The sequence below is a fragment of the Armigeres subalbatus genome, chromosome 3 (genome assembly GCF_024139115.2).
Source record: "Armigeres subalbatus isolate Guangzhou_Male chromosome 3, GZ_Asu_2, whole genome shotgun sequence".
NCBI classification, from domain to species: domain Eukaryota; kingdom Metazoa; phylum Arthropoda; class Insecta; order Diptera; family Culicidae; genus Armigeres; species Armigeres subalbatus.
This window is the reverse complement of record NC_085141.1, coordinates 316,202,048-316,214,210: the sequence shown is the minus strand read 5'-3', so window position 1 is coordinate 316,214,210 and position 12,163 is coordinate 316,202,048. Positions and strand designations below refer to the sequence as shown.

At 40.3% G+C, this 12,163-nt stretch overlaps 1 protein-coding gene across 10 annotated transcripts in view; it reads right to left on the bottom strand.

Annotated features, from left to right (window-relative positions):
* LOC134225387 (uncharacterized) overlaps positions 1-12,163 on the bottom strand; it is a 412,267-nt gene that overhangs the window by 208,150 nt on the left and 191,954 nt on the right. The gene's annotated exons all lie outside the window — the stretch shown is intronic.

Genomic DNA, 12,163 nt, shown 5'->3' with positions numbered 1-12,163 from the left:
TTTTTGTCTACCATTATAAAAAAAATTAGGAAAGACTTTCTGTTGGCAGTTTTGTTTGAAATGTTTTTTTTTTTTCACAAAGTCTTTGATTTCTGTGTGCTGTGAAAAACACCTTTTGCGTATCAAAAACACCGAGTAACGGGTCTGCTGAAACGTCAAGGCGAAGCATTCAACTAATAAGAGGAATATGATTGCTGTACAAGATGACGATGGTTTATGTTGAGGCTCCATACAAGTATACAGGATTGGGACAGAAACGTATTGGAAAGCACTAAGAACCTATCTGGTGAGACCCAATTAATTTATCCAGCTTTCCACGCTCGCCATAATGACGGATGCTATAAAAAGTTTGACATTAACCGCTTCCAGACACTGACCTGAGGTTATCGTCTAAGATTGCGTTGATGCCCTTCGTCGCCAACGACAACCCAAAAGTTGTTACTTTTCGACAACAATAAAGTTTAATGCTTTATTACAGAAATCTTAGTTTAGGCATGGCAGCAATAGCAGTTCGAGGTTATTTTTAAAATTACATACGAATTCCTTCCCCTCGGATATGTTATATTGATGCGGTGGTGGTGGGTGGTCTTATGCCATTAGCACTGAGATGGCAATCAAAGACATATCCTGTCGTGGTGGTATCTCACGTTGGCTATTTTGTTTGATGCCGCGTCACATATCTGACATTGACGCTCTGATTTTAAGAAAAAAGGGTCATTTGGCCGAAACCCATTCGGCCGAAAGCCATTTGACCGAATGCCACTAGGTCCAGAGTTGTTTGGCCGAATATACCATTAGGCCGAAAATCATCTGGCCGAATGGGTCATTTGGACGAAAGGGTCGTTTGGCCGAAAGGGTCATTTGGCCGAAAGGGTCGTTTGGCCGAAAGGGTCATTTGGCCAAAAGGGTCATTTGGCCGAAATGGTAATTAGGCCGAAAGTGTCATTTGGCCGAAAGGGTCATTCGACCGAAAGGGTCATTTCACCGAATAGTTCATTTGAAAAGTGAGAAATTAGGAATGAGAAGAGAGACGTCTCACTTCTTATTCTTCATTTTTCTCTCCTCACTGTAAAAAGTGAGAAGCGCAAAATGAGTAGTGAGACGTCTCACTACTCACTTCTCACTGTACAAAGTGAGTAGTGCAGAAACTATACTGTCGCAGATCATATTATTTTGGAACTCGTTCGCTTGACGGCGCTAGTAAATTTAGGAATACTCGCTGGGAAAAGCCACAATTTTTCAGATTTTATTCACGCTTCGTCACAGAGTTACAACGTTGTTCTTGGTGTGATTGGGTCGAAATGAATTCCAATGCACTTGGAAACATAAAATAACAGGGTAAATTCGTGAAATATGTACAATGTACATGTACACTAGTATTCAAATTTTCTATGTTAATGCCTATGTATGTGCATTAGGGTGACTCAAAAAACACTTTTTCAATTTTTTTGATGGGCCGCCCTTTTTTTCGGTTCTATTTGATGCCCTGATGCTCTGGACAAAATTTCAGCCAAATCGGTCAACGTTTGGGCAGTGCTAAACTCGTTGGAAGTTTATATGGACAAATGTATGCAGAAACATCCAAAAACAGTGATTTGCAGTTGGACGGCACAATTTACGATCAAGAGCCATGATACTCATTCAGTTCTTGTGAAATAAAATACAGAATGTTATGCTGAAAACCGCGAGAAGATTAGAGTTTATTACGCAAAGATATTAGCATTTTACTGGAGTGATGTAGGGGTGAACTTATTTCTTTTCAAAGGTAAAAGAAACGAAATTTGCTCAAACCCCACTGCAGAAAAATGCTAATAACTTAGCCGGGCAAACTCAAATCTTCTCGCAGCTTTCAACATAACATTCTGTATTAAATTCTGCTAATCTGAATGACTATCATAGTTCTTCATCGTAAGTTGTGTAGTCCAGCTGCAATTTACTGTTTTTGGATGTTTCTGCATACATTTTTCCATATAAACTTCCAACGAGTTTGGCACCGCCCAAACGTTGACCGATTTGGCTGAAATTTTTTCCAGAGCATCAGGGCATCAAATAGAACCGAATAAGAGGGCGGCCCATCAAAAAAATTGAACAAAGTTTTTCCCATAGTAATTTGAGCCACCCTAATGTGCATCGTAATTATTATGCATCGCCCGTTTGCGCTAGCGTCTGGCCGCGGCCGTCCAGTTCGCGCGATTAAATCCGGCCATTCCTGGGTTTGCCTCAACTTGCGCCGGCGGTGTGACCGTTCACGCGGCCGCCCGCACTGTTTTCAGTCCCTCGTATAGCAGCCATGGGCAAACAAATATCGCAATTATTAGGCATTTAGAAGACGACAACTTTGTAAATCTTACGGATTCTAAAATATCTACCCCAACGAGTATTCCCATATACACTAGCGCCGCCAAGCGGATGAGTTTCAAAATAATATTATCAATTCAGCCGCCAGCGAATTAGCCGCCAGCGAAATTGATTTTTTTTAACAATCCATACGTTAAATCTAATTTCGGAAGTGGTGCGCTGTAAAGCACATCACCAAATGAAAACAACGCACCACTTCCAAAGTTAGTTTTAGCGTACGGATTGTGAGAAAAATCCAACTTTACTAATCGCCCATTTCAGTTTTCTACTGAATTGATAATCTGATCTACAACAGTGTGGTTTTGACTAGACCTGTGCGCCGATGGGAAATTTGTCGGCGGCATGATAGATCATTTTCAGCCAGCGGCGGCGGCGTGGCGGTGCGGCACCGTGGGACGGCGTTAGCTTCTTTTATGCACTAAAAATTATTCGGAGTATTTCCAGAGGTTCCTCCTGCAATTCGTCAGGACGCTCGTTCAGGAATTCCTTTTAAAGTTCCTCCTCAAATTTCTCCGGAAATTTTTTAGAAATTCTTCCGAAAGTCCCTTCAGAAATTCTTCCAAAAGTTTCTCCACAATTATTCCAGAAGTTGTTCCAGAAATTCCTCCGAAATTTCCTTCAGAAATTCCTCCGAAAGTTCGTCCACAATTTTCTCCGGAAATTCCTTCAGATATTCTTCCGAGAGTCCCTTCAGAAATTCTTCTGTAAATTTCTCCAGGAATTTCAACAGAAGATCCTCCAGGAATTCCTCCGGAAGTTGCTCCACGAGCAACACACTTGTCATACATGAGTTTCTGTAACTCATATAGGACTGAATTCAGTCATATTTAAGTTGATGCGACCAAATAAGACTAAAGTGTGCTGCTTGGGTCCACGAATTCTTCCGGAAAATCCTCAAGAAATTACTCTGGAAGTTCCTCCTGGAATTACTCCGGAAGCTCCTTCGTGAAATCCTCCGAAAGTTCCTCTGGGAATCCCTCTCAAATTTCCTCCGGGTTTTCCTCCAGAAATCCTTCCGAGAATTCCCCCAGAAGTTCGTCCGGAAGTTTTTCCAGAAATTCCTCCGGGAATTGCTCCGAAAGTTTCTCCAGGGTTCCCTCCGGAAGATCCTTCAGGAATTCATACGGAATTTCACCAAGAATTTCTCTTTAAGATCGTCCAGGAATTCCTTCAGAAGTTCCTACAAAAAATACTTCGGAAGTTTCTCCAGGAATTTTTCCGGAAGTTTCTCCGGGAATTTCGCCAAAAGTTCATTCAGAAAATTTACTCCAGGGACTCTGGCGGAAGCTCCTCCTCGAAAGTTTCTCCAGAAATTCCTCAAAAAGTTCCTCCGAAGTTCCCTCGAAAATTTCTCCAGGAGTACCTTCATTATTACCTTCATTAGCTCCTCCAAAAATTCTTACAGAAGTTGTTACAGGAATTTTTCGGGAACTAACCCCTAAAATATCTTTAAAGTACCACAGAAATTCCTTCGATTTTTTTTACAAAGTTAACCTGGGAATTCTTTAAGATTTTTTTTACGATATCTCTTCAGGAATTAAAACAGTAATTTCCTAAAAAATCCTCCTGACATTTTCTTTGGACTTTCTTCAGAAATGTCCCCAAAGACTTTTCAAAAATTACTTCTAAAACTCTCCAGAAATTCACTTACATTTCCATCCGAAATTCACAAGAGATTCCTCTAATCTGATCCTACCTCCAACCCACTAATCAGGAATTTCTCCAAAAACTCCTATAGAAATTCCATTACAAATTTTTCCAGAAAATCTCTCGCGCATTCCTCCAGAAATTCTTTTAAAAATTCGGAATTTCCTCTAAGAATCCCCAACGGAATATATTTTTTCTGAAAATTATATAGGGAATTGCTCAATCCTGCCAGAAGTTCCCTAGAATTTTTTTTACCAGGTAATCTCTTCCCGAAATCCATAGAATTTCGAGAGGTAAATGAAGTGAAGTCGAAATCTGCAAGCAAGCGCTGGACTGGAATCCACAGGATATTGCAGAAAAGGCAGATCTAAGGGCTCATGGCAACAAAGACCAGGAGGAATTCTCGTAGGAATTCCAAAAAGAGTTTCTAGAGAAATTCTAGAAGGAATTGTAGAAGCATTTTTGAAGCGTATTTTCAAACATTTTTTTTTCTTCTTTATTAAAGAGGCTTTCAGCTCTTGACAAAAAAATTTTCAAACATAATTTAAAGGGAACTCCTCAATAACTCTGACCGAAATACTGAGAACAAATTATTAAATACCTACCAAATTTTCTGAACGATCAAATTTGATAAATATTTTCCCACGACATCTTTTGCACTTGGTTAATTTTAAATCTGCTTCATTCCAGTTGTGGGTAGGTTGCTGTCGAATGATTTCGATTTATAGAGTTAATCGGAAATGAGGATAAATGCTGCATAATTGTAAGTATATAATAGCCATTTGAACTTTGCTGAAAATATGTATTTCCAACAGGAAATACCATTCACGATAAGCGATTTACTAAACCTAGCAGTTTGAATGCGGCGTGCCAATTCATTTTTGGCGGCGGCGGTGGCGTTTGAAAATCAACTACAACGGCTGAGTGGCGCGGCGGCGCATTGGTCCAGTTTTGACCTCCTGAACAAATTCGTAGCAAATTTCAACTTTTTAAGTTTCACGGATCTCAAAATGTCTAACCCAATGAGTATTGAGCACGTTTAGTGGATTGATTCCGACATAATATGAACTGTGACAGTATGGTTTTGACCTCCTGAATAAATTTGTAGAAGATGGCAGCTTTCGGAATCCGAAATATTTGACCCAACGATTATTCCCGTATACACTAGCGCCTTCAAGTGGACGAGTTCCGAAACAATATGATCTGCGACAGTATGGTTTTGGCCTCCCGAACAAGATTGTAGAAGACTGAAGCTTTCTAAATCTTACGGATTCCGAAATATTTTACTAATATTAGCAGGAACATTAAGCTGGTGAACACCAACCACGCAATTTGTATGAAAATCACGAATTGCTCCGACGTTGGGAGGTCCATAGAGGTAATTTTTGGTCCGATCGGACGTCTTAACATCTCAGACAAATCTTTGTTCAAATCGCCTTACTAACGGCTGAGATATAGCGATTTGAAAATAGTGTCTTTCGAGGTATGGTCGTTCGTGTAAGTAAAACCTATCTCGGTTGGAGGAGTGTTAATGGCATGGGTTTAATAAGCCTATATTTTAGATTGGAAGCAGAAATGCTGAAATTAAGAGGCACGTCTGTGTCTCATAAGTAACATCAACGCAACGTCTAGCCTAGTGAGGTCCTTAGCGCCGCGAGATAAAATGTTTAATTGAAATTGGATATTCACTAAAAGATTTATCTCAAGTAAAATAAAATGTTCGAACCTATAGAAATATGCTTATTAGCGATCCGATACTTACGTTGAATTACTTCCCTAGTAACATTTTGGTTTATATTGGTTTTATAACACTACTCTTGTATGGTAAATTATGGTCTTCAAGAGCGTTATAAAACTTAAAATATTACTTTGATTGTGTGTGTGTGTGTTATTACAATCTAACTCCCATGATAGGTACAATATTTGTGCAACCATTTAATTTATAAAATTCCATGAATCTTAGACCCGGGAGCATGAAGGTGATAGCTCTATTGTAACTCCAATAGCCCATTTCAAGAACGCATGTATTCCGAAGCTTTTGTGGAGTACAATGAAAATGATTACACCCACATATCACAAGGATATATGAAGTGCATTCACACTTCCTCAGGGTTTGCAGAAATTGCTCTCAATTAATTATTGGCAGTGGCTGGTTTCGATTCTCATTTACGTAGGAAGTTTTCATGGCTTCCCTTGGCATCATCTAACATCGTCGTGTTAGCCTCATGATATGCGAATGGAAAAATTGGTAACTTATTTCGGAAACGTCGCGATGAATAATTGACTTTGTCAGTGCTAGATGACTACTAAGCAAAGCATACGACGATGCGTTATCGACAATGTCTTAGCGACATTGTCTTAGTGGGAGATGTAATGTCAAAAAAAAAGAGAAGACGAAGGAGTCAGACTTAAGGATCTATCAGGCTATAAATGAACTTCTCATGTGCAACTACTTGTGAAGTATTCTCGATATGGTCTATAGAAATAAATTATTTTCAAGAATTACACACGATCTGTAGAACATGTTCCCGACTGACGCAAGAAAGAGATCTGCACTTGATCGTGGATTAGAGTGCGACAGAGTATAAACGTCTGGCTCCACTAAAATCCAAACCTTGTCGCTCGTGTGTGTATTTTTGAATCTATCATTTTTTCATTTCATATTTTCATATCAATAAAATATGTTATAATATGATCACACGGCACGGTAAATGCTGGGTAAAGCATACCATTGGGACTTCGCGTACCTGATTTCGCGGTCCTTAGCCTCTTACCCAGAAACTCCTATCGCTAACTTCTTGCGGTGCTGGCCGAGATACAAGCAACCTGAGGGAAGATCGGATAACCAACCCCAGTGGGAACTATAGGCGTATGCTGACAGGGAAGGGGAATTTTGCTCCTCTCCGGAGGTGCATATCTGATCGAGCGTCTGTCCTCCATGTGGGGAGCGGCTCACAACAGCGTCTGTTTCCGATGATCATCGTCCGAGTTCCAGCGAGGGACTCGAAACTAAACTGTGCACATCATGCTGCATCGTGTCAGTATTGAGAAGGCAGCCCCTTCAATGCGATGTAAGTTGCCCAACCCTGTTATGGTAGTCTACCGAAGATTCTACAGCCATCAAGAAAGGCAAAAGTAAAAAATACGGTGGCCCAGAACTGGAGAACGCGAATTCTGAGCACTGGATCCCTTAGCGAACACTCCATTTAAGTACCACTTCTACTATAGCGGCGGTGATATAGCAGAACGAGGAATTGGCTTCATGGTGATCGGGAAGCAGATGAAGCGTGTTATCCGGTCGAAGCCGATAAGCGACCGCATTTGCGTGTTGATAAGGGCAAATTATTCAACTATAGCCTGATTAGCCTATATGCCCCAACGAACGATAAGCATGATGACGTGAAGGATGAGTTCTATGAGAGCCTTGATAAGGCCTACGGAGAGTGCCCATCACACGAAGTAAAGATTGCCATCGGGGATGCAAATGCGCAGAGCGGAGGAGAAAGTTTTTTTTTCGTCCTATCATTGGTACGGAAAGCCTTCATTCCGCTTCAAATGATAATGGTCTGCGACTTGTAACCTATGCTGCTGCTAGAGGAATGGCAATAAGCAGTACCTACTTCGCACGTAAGAATATCCGCAAACACACCTGGTAACATCTGAGTGGAGACGCGTGCTAATCGAAGGACGACATTTCTCGGATGTTATTGATGTAAGGTCCTTCAGAGGTCCGAACATCGACTCCGATCACTACCTTGTAGTTGCAAAAATTCGGGCGCGACTCTCCAGCGTCACGAATTTACGAAACAACAGAACGTTTAAATATCGAAACTTTTTTTGAATCAAATGTGCTTTTCAAGTTGTTTCAACCAGCTAAATGTTTGAAGCAAACATATATATTATTGTTTTGGTTCGACCACTCATGATATTTTCTTGTCGATTCTACCAATTTTCATATTGTGGTAGCATTTGACTACCAGATTTCACAATTCCAAACTTATCATCTTATCATCAATTTGCAAGCAAGAAAACATATGATTCGACTCTTGCTTCTGCTCCTCTGCTGACTTCCGATCGGATCCGATCTGAACTCGAGTTTTTGTTTACTTTTGTTAGCGAGCGAGGGGCTGCCCACTAGTGTATGTATAAAACAAACAGGGATTTTTTTTTATTCATATATGGTCGGGGTTCAGCCAAACCGCACCCAGCGGATTTTTAACTGACTTGTGATATTTTGCTCGCAAAAGGAAAACGAAAAGTATTTTATGTCAAATCATGCGTACATTTGATGTAGGATATCCTCATTTATGGTGTTTAACGATGTCCGATGTAATTTATGATTAATTGAATCTGTTAAACGAAAACTTTTGAAACTTTTTTTGAAAACTATTGAAAAATTGGAAATTTTTCATTGGCGCTTGGTGTGATTTGGCAGAACCCCGACCATATTTATTTGGTAGGCACTCTGTGTTCTTAACCACTACTGTGCCGTGATCTACTGTGGTATTCTGCTGTACAGAATCCACACAGAATATATTTTTAAATACCCATTATTCGTTATTGTTGTGGTTGCCAGTTCATCTTTGCCGTGAGTCCATTGTGTCCGTTTGTCCATGTCGTGTATCCAATGATCATTGCTTTGTTCGGTTGCCATTTAATCCGGGTAACGTTGGAGGAATGCATCCGAGAAGAACAAGTTGTCAGTCGGCGTCATCAGGCAGCTGTCACGGTGAGGCGCGCACCCCAAACGCCACCGTATGGGCTGCGGATCCGGCGACTGACGAGGGGCTGGGAATCGAACCCATGACCATTCGCTTATAAGGCGAACGTGTAGCCAACTACGCTACGGGACCCCCTACTAACAAAGATTTAATTTGGTTTCAAAAATAAATATGTTTGATTCAAACATATTACCATTTTGGCAATAAACATGTATATTTTTGAAGCTAATGGATGAAATTTGTATCCATGAAAGCTGCTGTCAATCTCGTTAGTGACGTTAGACGGATTGAAGCAGGGTGATGCAATTTCAAATTTATTGTTAAACATTGCACTCGAAGGCGCTATTAGGAGATCTGGCGTGCAGAGGAATGGAACTATCATCACACGGTCGCATATGCTCCTGGGCTTTGCGGACAACATCGACCTTATTGGAATCGATCGCAGAGCAGTAGTGGAGGCTTTTGTCCCACTGAAGAGGGAGACGGGGAGGATAGGCTTAACCATTTTCCACCGCGTGCATCCAGCGTGTTCATGGCCTTCCACGAAGTCGACGGACCCTATCTGGTTCTCTGTTCAATATTGTTTTCGCAATTCTTTCTTCCGACATTCGCACTAAGTGAGCAGGTAGAGATAGAGGAAGTGGTGTTGGTGCTGAGGTAGTGCTTGATGGGGATGTGTTTGAAGTTGTTGAAGAATTAGTTTACCTTGGGACGCTTGTGACATGTGACAATGACGTTTCCCGTGAAGTGAAAAGACGTATTTCTGCTGCGAATATGGCCTTCTACGGATTACGTAACCAGCTTAGGTCCCGCAACATGCAGACGGAAACGAAATTTGCTCTATACAAAACTCTGATTCTACCAGAGGCCCTTAATGGACATGAAACATGGACGTTAAAAGATGCCTACCGGAGAGCTTTCGCGTTTTTTGAGCGAAAAGTGCTGCATACAATACTTGGGGGGAAACTATAAAATTGTGTGTGTCACAGACGCATGAATCACGAGCTGTATAAAAAATACAAAGAAGAAAATATTGTGAATCGTATAAAATACAACAGACTTCAGAGGGCTGGTCACTTAGTGCGAATGTCGGAAGAAAGAATTGCGAAAACAATATTGAACAGAGAACCAGATAGGGTCCGTCGACTTCGTGGAAGGCCATGAACACGCTGGATGCACGCGGTGGAATCGGACCTGGAGACCCTGAACGTTCGGAAAAACTGAAAGAACATCACCCAAGAACGACGATTATGGAGCTCTACAGTACGCCAGTCATAGGTGTATCGATGTCAGCCAGGTGTCCAGGTAGGTATTTCCTCCGATTCTGTTGCAACAGCGTTTTCTTGGACCTCATTTTCCTACTACTTGAGTACTACTTGAGAAGGAATTAGGCAGATGTATCTCTCTTGACAGTTTCCACCACTAATCGTTAAAAATAATGTATCCGCAAGCAGAATCCATCAAAGCGCACAAGCCCAAGTGCTGGTGACAGGTGAGCCGCTAAATAGCCTTCCGACGAGCCAGGAGGTTTGCACAGGCTCAATAAGCCGCCTTTAAAAGCAACCATTACGACTCGATACAATCGGCGACGAATAAAGAATCACGATTGGAAACTTGGAACTGCATTTCGATATGTTTTTCAGATTGTGATAGGTTAATCTGCAATGAATTGCATCTCCGCAACTTCGACGTAGTATACTACTACGCTACAGCGCTGCAGAAAATCTGCTGAACAGGACAGAAAGTGTGGAAAAGTAGGCATCGAGCGGCTACCTATAGGAGTTTGTGTTGACTGAGGAATTCTCGCTTAACTTTTCAAAATGACCTAAGTAACATTTTTTTCATGAATTAATTTGAGTACTGCAATCAAAACCTTTCATGTTGTTCTGTTGATTGCGCTATTCAAATTATTTCATGAAAAAAATGTTACTTAGGTCCTTTTGAAAAGTTAAGCGAGAATTCGTGTTCTTGCGCTCATTGGTGATCTCCGATAATAATACCAGCACAGAAATGGCAGCAAAATAAAATTTCCAATAAAAATTAAAAATTTTCCATAAAGAATTAGGAAATTGCCAACAAAAAAATCAGGGTATGAGCTCAAATAAAACAAAATAAAACAAAATTTCCATAAACAATTAAGAATGTTCCACAAAACAAAAATAAATAAGCACTTTTAAAAGCGAAAATAGCAATTATAAAAGAAGAATTTTCCATAAAGGAATAAAAATGTTCCACGAAAAAAATACAAAATTTCCATAAATAAATCAATATTAGCAATAAACAATTACAAAATTTTCCTTAAAATAAATATTTTTTTACCATAAAAATTAAAAAAAAATTCACGAAATAATCAATAAAGAGCAATAAAAAAATAAGAAGATTTCCGTAAAAAATACAAGAAAGCAATAAAGCTGAGGAAATTTTACATGAACTTTAAGGTGAAGGTGGGTTGAGTACCAAAACAAAGCTTTGAAAGTATTGGTACAATAAAAACTGTCATATACTATAGTAGTATTGTATCGTATTTATAAAAAAAACAAAGAATATTAGTAGGGTGGTTCAAAAAAACGAACCAGCACCACCACGCTCACTCGATTCCGTCCCATGCTCCGAGTGTCCTCCAAAAACCGATTTGTACAAAAACTGGTTGAGCGCAAGCCGGTTCAAGTTTGTATGAAAAATAGTATGGCAAACTAAACCTCATATTACACTGGCTACAGTGGCTCCCCTCGAAACGCTGGTGAAAAAAGAAACCACATAGCTGAAAGCAACATTCCTGAGACATCACTGAAAACCGCACCGCAGGAAAGATCCATTGATTACGTAACGCAAAAATAGCATTTTATACCCCACTCACAGACAAATTCTGGGTTGTTGAATTGCACGTTTCACTGATGCCTAATGATCATGCTAAAGATTCGGCACCTCGCTTAAAATCGACTCCCAACTATTTGAACGACCAATCTATATGGATTGACTATGGAGCTATTTCATCCAGTCATATGGTCTTCCCCCTCGCCATCGCCCAATGACGGAGTGCCAGAATCAGAATAATGTTAAATTCAACCTCGCCATATCAACTGTCATACAAACCTGAAACGACCTGTACACGGTAAGCCTCTAATCAAACCAGCCCAAACCATCGGATAACACCCAATTATAAATCATAATCGACTGAGCGTGGCGGAGCAAAATTATTTTTTGAACCACCCTGTTTATTAGTTTGCTGCTGCCGGTGCCGTTGTTTACATTCGCTCTGCGATCAGTTTTTAATCGTTTTTTTTTCGGGCAAAAATAGCAGTTTATATTAAGTTTTCGGTTTAAACAAGTGACTGATTTCGAAAATTGATGTTTAATTTGCATTCCACCAACATTTCGGGGTGTTCATGTGCGGAGAAGTGAGTAAAAACTTGATATTTTCAGTGCCCTTTGAGAAG